General features: G+C 48.9%; 1 protein-coding gene and 1 long non-coding RNA gene across 8 annotated transcripts in view; one reads left to right on the top strand and one right to left on the bottom strand.

Annotated features, from left to right (window-relative positions):
- The window catches only part of WDFY2 (WD repeat and FYVE domain containing 2), a 157646-nt gene that overhangs the window by 48015 nt on the left and 96731 nt on the right, over positions 1-12900 (top strand). The window lies entirely within an intron of this gene.
- On the bottom strand, positions 1225-12842 carry LOC112910831 (uncharacterized). Its single transcript, XR_012001937.1, has 2 exons — positions 12621-12842; positions 1225-11357 (listed from the first exon to the last, which is right to left on the bottom strand). It is a non-coding gene; the product is annotated as an uncharacterized lncRNA (long non-coding RNA).

Here is a 12900-nt window from a genome sequence, read left to right as displayed (position 1 = left end):
CGTCGGGGCTGGAAGTCTGATCAGGGTGTGGAGGAGGGTCGGGCTCGGGGTGAGAGCCTTCTCCTGGTGTGTAGGTGACTGTCCTCTTGGACCCTCACGTGGAGGAAAGGTGGTGTTTCTTCCCAGGGCGCTCTTCACGAGGGCTCCACCTTCAAGACCTTATTCCCCCCCCACAGGCCCCCCTCCTAACCCTAGCACATAGGAGGTTAGGGTTCTGGCAGAGGGGGCACCTGGCCTCAGTGCTTGAGCGTCTGCCCTCGGCTCAGGGCGTGACCCCGGGTCCTGGGATCAAGTCCCGCCTCAGGCTCCCCATGGGGAGCCTGCTTCTCCCTCTGCCTTCGTCTCTGCCTCTCTGTGTGTCTCTCATGAATAAATACATAAAACCTTAAAAAAAAAAGGATTCTGACAGAGGAATTTGGGGAGGGACTTAAGCTTTCAGTACCTAACAGTTATTATTCCTTCCACTACTCCTGCTGTTGCACTTTCTCAGCCAACAGGAGAGCTGGAAGCTTTACTCTGACCATCCCCCCAGTCTCCATTGCTGTTTCGGGGTCCCATGTCCGACTTCTCCGACCCTGGGAGTGCCTGCATACCCTTTAATCTGGCTTGACTCTTTTTTTTTTTAACGTTTTATTTATTTATGATAGTCACACACACAGAGAGAGAGAGAGAGGCAGAGACATAGGCAGAGGGAGAAGCAGGCTCCATGCACCGGGAGCCCGACATGGGATTCGATCCCGGGTCTCCAGGATCGCGCCCTGGGCCAAAGGCAGGCGCTAAACCGCTGAGCCACCCAGGGATCCCTGGCTCGACTCTTAATGGAAGGGATGCCTACTGGAAGTTTTTGATCTTTTTTTACAATGTGATTGATGGGTGCCCACCTCTGTCATCCTTTATGTATCAGGAAGCGCAACACGCATCTGTTGGGCAGTTGGCGGTACTTGAAAACTTTCAGCTTTTGCTGGGCTTTGCTCCTTTTCAGGTTGCTGTGTTAGCTTCAGCTGCCTTCCTTAGCCTACATTTATGCATATGAATTAGACTGATAGACTCTGATTTGTAACTACGCTTTACATTTTGTATTTTGCAGTTATCTTAGTTATCTTGGCCATGGTTAACGGTTATTATCAGCAGACCTGTGGGCCGTGATCAGTGTGACTTGGGAAGTGCCATTTTCCTAAGAGAGAATTGACCTTGACCCACTTAGGCAAGATAGAAAACAGCCAGTTCTTTGGCTTTGTGTTCTTTTTAATCACAGAAAGCAGAATCATTGCAGCAGTTACCCAGGCTCAGCTAATTGAAAGGACTCACAACATTTCACAAAGTAAACTCACCTAAAGCTCTAGTAGAGACAGTGAGTACAACACAGCGGGAGGAGGAGAACGCAAGGCAAACGTCCAGGAGGTCTGGCACATCCCAGGTCCTTTCTCACGTGCACATATACTTTTTGTCTTTGCATCTTGAGCCTTCGGGAAACACGTGAGATGGTGTCGCCTGGACAGATAGATCAGTGGAACAGAGCAGAGTCCACAGAGAGAAACACACACATAGACAGTCCACTGATTTTTGACAAGTTTGGTGGTGAAAGGATTATCTTTTCAACAAACGATGCTGGAACAATTGAACATGCACATATTAAAAAAATGACCAATGCCTCATACAGTTATAAAATGAACACAGAATAGATCATAGACTTAAATGTAAAACCCCAAACCACAAAGCTTCTGGGAGAAATATAGGACAAAATTTTTGTGACCAGAATCTGGTCACAGATTTTGCAAAATCCCCAGGTTATTCTTAGGCACATGAAACTTGGAAAAGGACCTGCCTATCAGGTGTGTTTTGAAGGATGAATACTAGTTATGCAGGTGAAAAAGGAGGATGGGGGGGGAACCAATGCTTCAGCAGAGGGTCAGCACATTCAGGGGATATGATGAGTGAGGGCATGGCTTTCACTGAATAAGTTCATGCAAGAATTTTCACCACTGTGCAGTGAAATAAAAACAAAAAGGACATAATGAGGTTTTTATATCTAAAGTTAAATTTATTCAGATTTCAGAATTCTCAGATCATGCCCTTCTTAACTTTTCGTAAAATGAAAGTGCTAGCAAATTGTAGGGTTTTTTGTTTGTTTGAAATCGTTTTTCCTTGGCAAAATCAAAAGGTGACAACCCTATGTTTAACTCACCACCCTTTCAGTTTTAGTTTTAATTTTTCTCCTGACCTATGAAATCCAACCACGTTTGGCCATTAAGAGGAGTTGAGCAGAGTATTGGACAGCTGGGGCCAGAGGAGCAGACGGGGGTCAGGTTTTGGAGGACCTGGCAAGCTGTGCGGGTGGACTTGATCCCCACATCATGGAAGGCTGAGCCACAGTTGGAATCGCACGTTAGAAAGTTGACGTTAGAGGCGGGTGAAGGGAGCAGAGCAGAGTGGAGCGGGAGGCAGGAGACCAGGCCGGAGGCTCTTGATGTATCACTGGGAGTGTGACAGAGGCCGCCGGATAGAGCAGAGCCAGGACAGACTCCACTTACTACAGGTGGAATCAACAGGAATTAACAATCTAGTGGGCAGAAGAGGTAATTTTACATTATTTAAATTATTGTCTGACTTTAAATTTTGGTGAATTTAGTATGCCCAAATTAGTGCGAGTCAGGCCTACTCAAACCTCTTAAAAGGATTGATTTAAATGACTATGGAGTGGAGTGATTGAGCATCTGTGCGGTGTAGTCCCTCAAAGACAAAGAGAAACTCATTAAAATGAGATCAGAGAGTTAATCCATCTTCACACTTAAGTACCCATTCATGAAAAGCCACGCTGTGTGAGTCAGAAAATGCTGATTTCATTCATTTTATTACGTATGTAACGACTTGGGAGAATGCGTGGCTAGTAAAATACTGGGTACTGCTAAGCTTTTTGAATGTTTATTTTTGCAGGGATTAACTCAATACTGCTGCATATTATGTAGCGTAACAATTTACATATCATGCTTGCTTTACGGAATGGCTTCTGGTGGAAGGGCCTCTGATTTGTCTGCCTTTAGCTCAAGATCCTTAGGAAATTCTTAGGAATTTCAGAATCTTTTTGGAAGTTAATGAATTCTTGAAAAGAAATTTAGGAAATGATTTTGTTTCTACTATTACTTTTACCTGACTTCTCCAACAAAAATATAAACGAGTGTTGACTGATAAACAGGAGGTTCTGTTTCTCTGGCTTCCCTGTGCTTTTAATGAATTTGCTTGTAAGCTTTTCTGTTGGTGTGGCTTACTTTTAAGCCTGTTTTTCAAGGAAGGTCAAGATACAGTGATTTATTTCCAGACTTTTACAGACTGTTCAACCAGTGCGTAAACAAATTTGGCTGTTTGTAGGTTCATCTACACTGTATTTTGATACATCAAGGATATTCTGTGGGAGCTTATGTGAGAGGTTCACTATGGGAGGAAAGTTAATATGATTTTGATTTATGGGATTTATTAACATTCATGAGTTTACATTATGTATCTCAAAAACCCACAGGAAGGGAGGTTGATTATAGGAGGAGCGGGTATCTGTACTGTGGTGTTTCAACAGAACATGAAATTTTCCAACCATTCATGCTAAACCATCATTTTATATCAAGCAAAATTGTGGAGGTTCATTTGACCTGGCAAAGTAAAGATGTAGTCTTATTGTCTTTTTTATTTTCCCGTTTTATACCTCCTATATATTCACACAAAGCATATCTGATATGTTTAAAATTTGTGAGAAATATGATTAGTCTTAGTTACTTCATAAAATAGGCTAGATTTTAAGGGCTTTTATGATTCCATCTAGAAATTCACTACTTGTCTCTTGTCATAAGGGAGAGCAGATGGATGTTCAAAATAATGTAGATTATTTAATATGGAATCTGAATACTTTTATGCCATTTAGTGTTTCCCAGTAGTGTGGAGAATTTAATCTCCTAATGAAATATGTTTAAGCACTGCAGAAAATAGACATTTTCATCCACTCTGCTAACTTCAAAGCAGTCCATATGCTATTGTCTCCCTTATCATTTACATGTGCTACTATAATTTATGTATTGAGAATATTTAACAGGAGAACTTTAAAAGTTTTCTAGCAGGATTATTCTGATATTTTGTATTGATTTCTTTTGGGCATATGTGCCAGGTAATTGCCTCAGCTGTTAACACCTTTCAACGCAGGACTTTTTCTAGCTTGGTCATTCATTTTAGAGACCCAGAAATTGTTTGTTAACCGTTTTCTAGAAATAAAACGTGTTTCATTCGTGAACTTTTTATTAACACCAACACAGGCTGTTAAACCAACTCAAGATTGCCAACTGGATGACAAAAGTGTTTAGTACCACTTGAATTAATATCCACTACTGTTTCTTTTTCATAATTCCTCTGTACTCAAAGGAGGCTATGCCTATCTGTTACATAGTTATTTTTATATATATACAAATATATATATATGTTATGAGTTATATATGTATGTATGTTACGAGTTAAGGCCTCAAGATTTTTTAAAGGATATTTTATTTCTTTAAAAGATTTGTTTATTTTGAGAGGGAGAGGGTATGAGGGTGAGCAGGGGGAGGGGTAGAGGGAGAGAAGCAGACCCCAAGCTGAATGCAGAGGCTGATGAAGGGTTCAGGACCCCGAGATCAGGACCTGAGCCGAAACCAAGAATCAAGATGCTTGACCGACTGAACCAGCCAGGTACCCCAAGACCTCAAGATTTTTTGTTTAAAGATTTTATTTATTTATTTGAGAGAGTGAGAGAGATCACAGAGGGAGAAGGGGAAGGAGAAGCAGACTGGCCACTGAGCAGAGAGCCCAGAGAGGGGCTCAATCCCAGGACCCTGAGATCATGACCGGAGCCTCAGGCAGATGAGGCCAACTGAGCCACCTGGTGCCCCCCAAGACCTCAAGATTTTTAAGAATAATTTATTTTGGACAGTTTCAACATATATAACACATGAAAATAATGTTGATACCCATCATCCAGCTTCAGTGATCAACCTTCTGCCAATCTTGTTTCATGTATCTCTCCACTCCCTGCTTTGGGGTTTTGGGATTCACTTCATTCATTCATTCATTCATTCATTTGGCTCCATGCCTGATGTGGGGCTTGAACTCATGACCCTGAAATTAAGAGCCCGCCCCGTGCTCCTCTGGGATTCACTTTAAGTGAACTTTAGATTACTGTATCATTTTACCTGTTAATCCTGTAAGTGATAACTTGTTCCACTTTCCGCAGTGCTGCTCCTGTGGAGGGCTAAATTAATAATAACTTCTTCATATCCTTGAGCATGTTCAAATTTCCCTAATTGGAACATATATTTTTTATATGTGATTTATTCAGACCACTATCCAAACAAGGTTCACATGGTGTGTTTAAGACAGTAGGCATTTTTTTTTTTTTAAAGATCTAATTATTTGAGAGAGAAATCGAGCACACAAGCAGGCGGAGCTGTAGGCAGAGGGAGAGGGAGAAGCAGGCTCCCCGCTGAGCAGGGAGCCCGAGGCGATGCGGGGCTCCATCCCAGGACCTGGGATCATGACCTGAGCCAAAGACAGATGCGTAACCCATTGAGCCACCCAGATGCCCAAGATAGCAGGCTTTTTTTTTTTTTTTTAAAGATTTTTTTATTTATTCATGAGAGGCTCAGAGAGATAGAGAGAGGCAGAGGCACAGGCAGAGGAAGAAGCAGGCTCCATGCAGGGAGCTTGACATGGGACTTGATCCCAGGTCTCCAGGATCACACCCTCGCCTGAAGGCGGCGCTAAACCGCTGAGTCACCCGGGCTGCCCTAAAGTAGGCTTTTAATGTGATTTTTCCCATGATCTTGCCCTGTAATTTTGATCAAATTGTTTGATTCTCTAGACCCCCAGCACCTGCAGACATTCACTAGAAATGATGATACTTTGCTTTACTCACCTTAGGGTATTTTGTAAAGGATAAAGAGAAGTAGGGTAGGGCAGGCAAAAAGGATGGACTTTATATTTTCTGCCCTGCTTTAATTTTGTTAATGGAAGTTACTTCCCAAAATCATGTCTTGCTTAACTTGGGTCCATATTTTCATGGAGCATTTCTAGTCACCGTCAAAATACAGGAGGTGGTGTTGAAAAGTATGCATATGGCTTGTTTCTTATGAGAACATGGACAGCAGAGAAAAGTGGTTATGATCTAATGATGGATGACTGGATTCCTGTTTTCTCTAACATTACCACATGCATTTTTAGAGAATATTTTCTTTGCTTGAAGTTCTAGGACATCAGGGAAGTGGGAGCATAGCTGAGTTATAGTCGTAATCTGATCAGTTATCTAGGAAAGGAAATGATAACTTTTCGGTGCTTGGGTGACTCAGTCGGTTACGCTTCTGCCTTCGGCTCAGGTCCCCATCTCAGGCTCTTGTCCTGCTCAGCGAGGAGTCTGCTTCTCCCTCTCCCTCTGCTCCGTCCCCCTGCTCACTCTGTCTCTCTTTCTGTCTCAAATGAATAAGTAAAAAGTCTTTAAAAAAAAAAAAAAAGGAAAGGAAATGATAACTTTGGATCTGACCTGGGCTCATTTCCCACCATTGATTACCTTCTTCATCTTAGAATTGACATTTTTCAAAATTTCTCTAAGAGGCTAAGCCTTTATCTCTCAACTCTTCCCTCTTAGCCCTTCTCTGTATTATTCCCTTCTAATTATACATTATGTAAGAGCTTCTCATTCTAATCTTTTTCATTCTTTCATGTTTTTAAACTTTTAATATTTTCCATATCATTGTGCTCTGTTAGGATTGTCTTGTAGAGTGTTTTTCATTTATCTCTCTCTCTTTTTTTAAAGATTTTCTTTCTCTTTTTTTTTTTGGCTTTTAAAAGACTTTATTGGGGAAACGTACAGGGGTGGGGACCGTCCGCGGAGACCTCTCCGGACGCTGTCCTCCATCTCGCTGGGCAGTAGCCATCCCCAGGGACCCCTGCTCAGAAGCATCAGATCAGTTTTGGCAGGGGCCTTAAAGATTTTATTTCTTTATTCATGAGACACACACACACACACACACACACACACACACACACACACAGAGGTAGAGACACAGGCAGGGGGAGAAGTGGGCTCCCTGCAGGGACTTGATCCCGGGACCCCCGGGGTCACGCCCTGAGCCGGAGGCAGAGGCTCCACCGCTGAGCCACCCAGGCGTCCCTCATTTATCTTTTAGTTTATAAATCCTCTCTTTGATTGTATCTAATCTGTTCCATTTGTCTATTGAAATTTTTACTTCAGTAATACATTTTTTCATTTTCAGAAGTTGTTTTTTTCAATCCACTTAACTGTCTTCATTTTTTAACCTCTTACTTTTGAAACACAGTAAATGTAGTTATTTTATATCTCTTTCTGATGATTTTAGTATCTGAAGTCTTTATTGGTCCCTTTTTGCTCTGTAATTTTTGTTGGTTCTCACTCTGATACCTAGTTTCCTGGTGGGTTTTGTTATTTTTAAAAACTGGATCCATTCATTTTCCTTAGAACCTCACCTGGGGAAAGTTTTTCAGGTGTCCTTGAAAGTGAGTTCCTCTGTAAGACTTGGTTGCTTTTGCTTCTGTGGTTGCCTGAGGACATCACAGATTTAGGACCACTTATTAAATTCTCCATTAGAGAATAAATTTGTACTGGATGTTTCATGAGCGTCAGCTTGCGGAGAACAGCTTTATTGATTGATTGGTTGATTGATTTTTGGGTAGATACGTTTCCTTACTGTCCCATCTCTGCATGGGGGATTTATTTCTTATAAACTCTTGCACCCAGGGTGTAGCGTTTGGAATCCTTAAATAAGGTTTCTTACTAGACTCCCCCTGTCGTTTAGGCCTAGACCTTTTCTCCCACAGCCCACACCAGTGTGACAAGAAGATGGATACTTGCAGTCTACAGGGTCCAGCAGAAGTTCTTAAGGTCAAAAACATTACAGTTAAAAAGTGCTAAGAACTCCCTTGTTAGAATTTTGGGGATCTGCAGATCCCTCACTTTCAAACAGGTTTTAAAGTAACAACAATAAAAAGAAAACCACCTTCTGCTGCATTGCAGCCAGCGTTTGCGTTAGTCGGAAAGGTCTTTCTGCGTCTATTCTGCAGTCGTGCTCGAAGTCCGTGCGGTCCTCCAGCTTCTCTTTCTGGAAAAGTTAGTTGCCCTTGTGAGGTTTTCCGTTTTTCCGACGTGGGGAGTAACCGAGGCGCAGTCTGCCATCGCCGCGGGGCTCCCCGGGCTGGAACCATTGCGGCCGCCCCGGGCTCTGTGTCCGGCCCGTGGGTGCCACGCGGCCGCTCGAGGCCTCCCGGGGTGTCGGCCCGGCCCGGGCTGCTGCGCCGCCAGAGCCCTGTTCTGAGGCCCCCGTTCTGTAGCCGTGCCCGCCCCCACGGCTCAGAAGCTCTGCTTTGTGCCCTTTGTCCCTGGACGCCGAGCCTGGTTCCTGCAGCCCGAGTCCCGGGGAGCCTCTGTCCCTCCGTGGGGGAGTGGCCGCGTGAATTCCTGTCCCGTGTTCCCGGCAGGGATGCCCTGTCCTGGCCCTCCCGTGGCCGCACCTTTGGCGGCTCTGTGAAGGTCACACTTTCGGAGAGGTAGCCTGTTTCTTTTTTAAAAACTAAAAAAAAAAAAAGAGTTTTTAATGTGGTAAAATAGACATAACATTTACCATTTTACCATTTTTAGGTGCACAGCTCAGTGACCCTGGGGACATCCACAGTGTTTTGCGACCGTCCCTACTGTCCGTTTCCCAAATGCAAACCTCATGCCCATGAAACAGTAGCCTCTCCTCCCAGCTCTGCTTTGTTTCCAGGGTGTAAGACCCTTGGCCACTTGGCTATAGGCAGCCTCCCTGGGAGGGAGCAGGGGCAGCCAGGGCACCTCCGAGTCACTGCTCGTGCGTTCACTGTTTCCTTAGGTCCCTGGTGAGCATCGGTCAGTGGTGTGCGGTGACGACGGACCATGCCCGCCTGCTGTGTGGACGGCCAAGAACACTACTTCAGTCTCTTGTTCCTCTAGTGATTCCGCCCGTGTTCCTCCTGGTGGGGTAGCGGTGAACACTCTCACGTGGTTGAACCGCTCAGACTGACAGTCCACGGCTTGTTCCCCGTCTCTTTAGCCTGTGAGGGCCTCGGGCTGAGGAACAGGTGGCCCTGCTGCTGCTGCTCCCCAGGACCCCATCCAGCCTCGCCGCCCGGTGCTCTCCTCGGCCGCCCCCTGGGTTACACTTCACCACTGCACTGGGCATATGTTCTTTTTTTTTCCTCTTCTCTTTCCTGTTCTTTGTCCTTTCTTTTATGTATTTACATGACCTTTTCCAAGCATGACCTTCTCTGCACTGAGTACTACATATTTTAAATATATGAAAGTGTTATAGGTATTTAAAAAATCAAAGGTAAAAAGTAAAACATCAAAGGCTTTTACCTTTTTTATTTTACCAAAAATAAAAATTTTTTGAAGTTCTCCTGGAATTCCGGGACTTGCTAACTAGCATTGTCAGGCCATGTGACTGCTCGGACACTGGCGAGGTGCAGCGTGGCTCCGGAGCTTCCTTCCGCCCAGGAGTCTGGCAGGCTTGCCCGGAGAGTCCCACTAATACAAGAGAGCGGAGGTGCAGGTCCCAGCGGTGAGAGGTGAGAGGGAGGGAGCCTGGGAACCCTAAAGCCCACAGCTACGCGCAGGCGGGGAGCTGCGCTCCAACATCAGCCACAAAGAGCTGAACCGAGAATCAGAACCTACAAGGCCAGGCTAGGATGCCAGGAAGCTAGTTGCAGCCCCAGAGTAGTGCCTAATAGTAAGGAAACCCCTCGGAATTAAGTCCTTGTGGGGGCTTCTTTCTCTCGAGGCCTTAGTGTTGGCAAAGCCAGTAATTCCGTGTGTTTTGTGTGCGTGTAACTTCTCACCTGCTGTTTACGTCTGTTTCACCTCTTTTGGGCCTTCATTTTATAGGTTTAAAAAAACAAGAAGATACTGCTACTTGATTGTGCTGTGTAGAGTTCTGAGTTTGAAGGCTCGCGTGACCTCTGGTTTGACGGAGGGGCCCAGCCGGCCCGATGGGCGGGGTGTCGGCGGTGCACAGCACCCCTCGCTGACGCACCTGACCGCGGGCGCCCAGGTGGCTGGTTGTTTTGAAGCAGAGCTCCAGGTGGTGAAGTTAGGGGCGCCCCGGGGTCCGTGCTTGGGCAGCGTTGCTCGGGCGGCGGCGGGCCTGGCGTGCAGCTGCCTGCAGGGTGGTGGGGAGCCTGAGCCCCGCCGCGAGCCCCAGTGCCCTGGGGCCTTGGCCGCGCAGCCAGTGTGGCCGGTGATGCGCGTGCCGTACTCCCCACGAGTGATCGGGATGCATGTGATGAGACTCCGCTGGTCTGTTTCGTTACAAATAATCCTAGAGGAAGGGCTGTAAAAAAAATCCTTTAGGTATGTTTTCCGAGAGTTTCCGCAACATTACTTGCATCAGAGGCATTTTCCACCTTTAAACAAGTCACCGTGAAAAGTACCAAAAGTTGTCGACGGACGTCCCGTTGCTTCCAGTTCCTCTGTCCGTCGGCGGGTCGCGGGGGCTGCCTTCGGTTTGCATTGAGCTGCAGTGTGCGACCTGCGACCTGCGACCTGTGGGGAGAGTACTCCCTGGAAATCCAGGGTCGGCCTCCCTCGGCGCCCCCGCCCCGGCCCCCGCCCCCCAGGCACTTCAGCGGTGGCAAAAATAACCATTGTCCCCTGGGAAATGGAGCTCATTGCTATGGTAACTAATGAAGGTTGCATCATTCTAGGGCACATTTTTAAAAGCCTGGATTTCAACACGGGTAGACGCCTCGTCTTACTTTATTCAGTAGCTTAGCAACCCGCCGTGTACTGTTTGTCGCCGCCCCCGTCCTCCTTCTCTGGGAACTGACCTACATAGATAGTCTGTGTTACGGGCGCCTTCGCTCTGTGAATTTGGTTCCGTTCTTGGGTGTGTGACGACCTTGCTTTGTGGACCAAAACCCGGCCCGTGCTGCGTCTGAGAAGCGAGGCTGCTTGTCCTCCGTGCGGGGCGCCCTCGCCGCTCTGCGACCTCCTGCGCTGCACCCCTAATTGTTGCCGCTGCTCTGCGTTTGTCCGTGGTCCTCTCCCCCTCGCTCACCAGCGGCTTAGCTCTCGCCTGTTGCTGGTGGCCTCGCCCTGGGCTCCAGGTGTGCAGCCGCTCGGGGAGCAGCCAGCATCGCCTGCCGGAGCGGTCTTCGCCGCAGCTCCCCACGCGCAGTCACCCCGAGTCTGCAGGCTTCCCTCCCGCATGCTCTACCGTCGCCGCCTTCTCTCCTCCCTTTAGGCCTGGCCTCCTGGCCGCCCGGCCGGTTGCTTCACGTAAGCAGGTTTCCTCCGGGCCTCCCTAAACAAACAAACAAATTGTGGTTTTCTGACTGGCACGAGGCCTTCAGGGCTCCCGCAGTCCTCAGGGTAAACCCAGACTCAGGCGGGCGGCCTCCTGCCCGCCCCGTTGTCCAGCCGTCCCATCACCCCACCTGCGCCCCGGCTGCCCTTGCCGCCGTCCTCGTCCTCAGGTGCCCCCGTCGCCTGCACCCCAGACGCCGTCCCCTGGGGACGCTCACACCTCCTGACCCAGGCCCCATGTCAGGGCTGAGGCCCCGCGTGTTTCCTGACCGGCGTGGCGTCTCCCCCAGCTCCTACCCGGCTGGGCTGCAGTGCCCCTGGGGAGCTTCTGGGACGTCGGTGGCGCGGGGTGGTCTCCGTGGTTCCAGTGCGTTTCCTATACGCGGGCCTCGTGGGCACCTACTAGGTGTTTGTGAGGGAATCGGAATGTGTGTAAATGCGCTCGTGAGCCCCGGGGCAGACCCCTCGCTTCTGGATTTCAGCAGCCGGGAGATCCGGACGGTGTCGTCCCTGCAGCTCCTCGCCTCCGTGCAGGTGGACTGGCCAGGACCGCCGGAGCTCAGAGCCAGGCTGTGCTTTCCCGGGACGATGGGGCGGCCGGCCACCCGCGCCTGTGCGCTCGGTGTGGGCTGCAGAACCCACCCGTGGCCGCTGGAGAGCAGGAAGTCGAGCGCGGGCTGCAGTGTGGGACCCTCCCCAGGGGAGCAGGGGGCTTGGCTGCTGGAGCAGTGCCTGAGCTCCACGTGGCACGTCGGCTGCTGCCGCGGCAGGAAGCACGAAGGCTGCGTGGAGGCAGTGCCGGGTGCCCTTCCCGTCCGCTTCTTTAGGTGCTGGCGGACTCGGGAGCCACAGATCTGCACCCATGACCCCCCAGCACAGTGTGCGGATCGCCGGGTTTCAGGCCCGCGTCCTTGCTGCCACTCCGCACAAGGTCTCTGCAGGTGTGATCAGCGCATCTCCTGGCAGGGGACAGTCGGGGTGGGTGGCAGGGAGGAACTCGTGACCGATCCCCTTGATGTGTTAGGAATGACGAGCCCACGCTCGGGCCTGGCGTGGAGCTCGGCCCTGGGCAGACGCCAGTGGGACAAAAGGCGATGCTGTCCCTGATGGTGCGTGGAACTCAGCCGAGGAGCAGCCTAGCCCTGAGCAGGGTGGGGTTCTGATAGATACTACAGCGCACCCACCTCTGCTTTCTCCTTAAAACAGAAGCAAAAGAAGAACGTTTTTTAGGTTTAAGGGTAATATTTAAAATGATTCTTACCTGCTGAAATGTGGTCAGCTGTGTCCAGTACGGACCAGGAGAGGCAGCCGCCGCCGCGCCGCACACCCGCTGCGGGGCCTTGTCTTACTAGTTTTGAGATGAGAACTTCTCCCCTCCTCGGCTGCCCTGACCGCGAGCGCGAGCGGGAGAGGAGGAGCTGGGAGGAGAGGACCGGCGGGCGCCGGCCCCGGGGGGTTGCGGGAACCGGGAACCGGGGCTCTGTGTCGGGGTGAGCGCTGCCTCTGCCCTTCGGAGGCGCCTGCATTCTTCTCCAGGACAC

This window comes from Vulpes vulpes, chromosome 6 (genome assembly GCF_048418805.1).
Source record: "Vulpes vulpes isolate BD-2025 chromosome 6, VulVul3, whole genome shotgun sequence".
Taxonomy (NCBI): domain Eukaryota; kingdom Metazoa; phylum Chordata; class Mammalia; order Carnivora; family Canidae; genus Vulpes; species Vulpes vulpes.
Note: the sequence above shows the minus strand (reverse complement) of the source record. Positions and strands in the feature narration are given on the sequence as shown.